At 38.1% G+C, this 635-nt stretch overlaps 1 protein-coding gene across 2 annotated transcripts in view; it reads left to right on the forward strand.

Moving 5' to 3' along the window:
• LOC119585723 (mediator of RNA polymerase II transcription subunit 30-like) overlaps positions 1 to 635 on the forward strand; it is a 4,326-nt gene that overhangs the window by 559 nt on the left and 3,132 nt on the right. The window lies entirely within an intron of this gene.

Genomic DNA, 635 nt, shown 5'->3' on the forward strand with positions numbered 1-635 from the left:
AAAAAGAAAAAAGATCGAGGTAGACAAGGGATGATAGGCCTAGAAAGGATGAAAGTGAAAGAGGTAATTGTTTGAAGAGGAGGAAAGGCTAGTGGAAAGAGAGGAGAGTGACCGAGTTATAACTTGAGTATAAGGCCCTAGGGGGAGGTTGAGGACACGTCGTGTATTATGGAGCGGTGTGCAATGAAGGTCGAGTCTGAATGCAACAATCACCAACGGAAGGGCCTAGCCTAGGGTTTCTCCTTTTGGTGTAGAGAAATCGCCAATGTTTGTGTAGGATGTTCATGCAAAAATTTAAAAAATAAAATATTAACGTATTGTTACACAGAGGGAAAAGAGAAAGTTACAATATGAATTGAACATTTTGGTTTTTTTGCTTTGTATGGTAAGGAAATCAATAGTTTCAAAAAGTTACATTCATTTCTAATTCGTATTGTGGCTGTGTTTCATTTTATTAAATAGTCTCGTATATTCCACCAAGATGGGACTTGAACCTGTATTTCATTGAGATGTTGCCAAATTCAGTCTGTTCAAAATGCATGTGGTGGAAGGTTGCTAGAGTGCGGACAGACACAAAAACCACAGGAGAGCGTCGTATAGACACATTTTTTTTCCTAGATATGATTTTATAGGTA

The sequence above is a fragment of the Penaeus monodon genome, chromosome 20 (assembly GCF_015228065.2).
Source record: "Penaeus monodon isolate SGIC_2016 chromosome 20, NSTDA_Pmon_1, whole genome shotgun sequence".
Taxonomy (NCBI): domain Eukaryota; kingdom Metazoa; phylum Arthropoda; class Malacostraca; order Decapoda; family Penaeidae; genus Penaeus; species Penaeus monodon.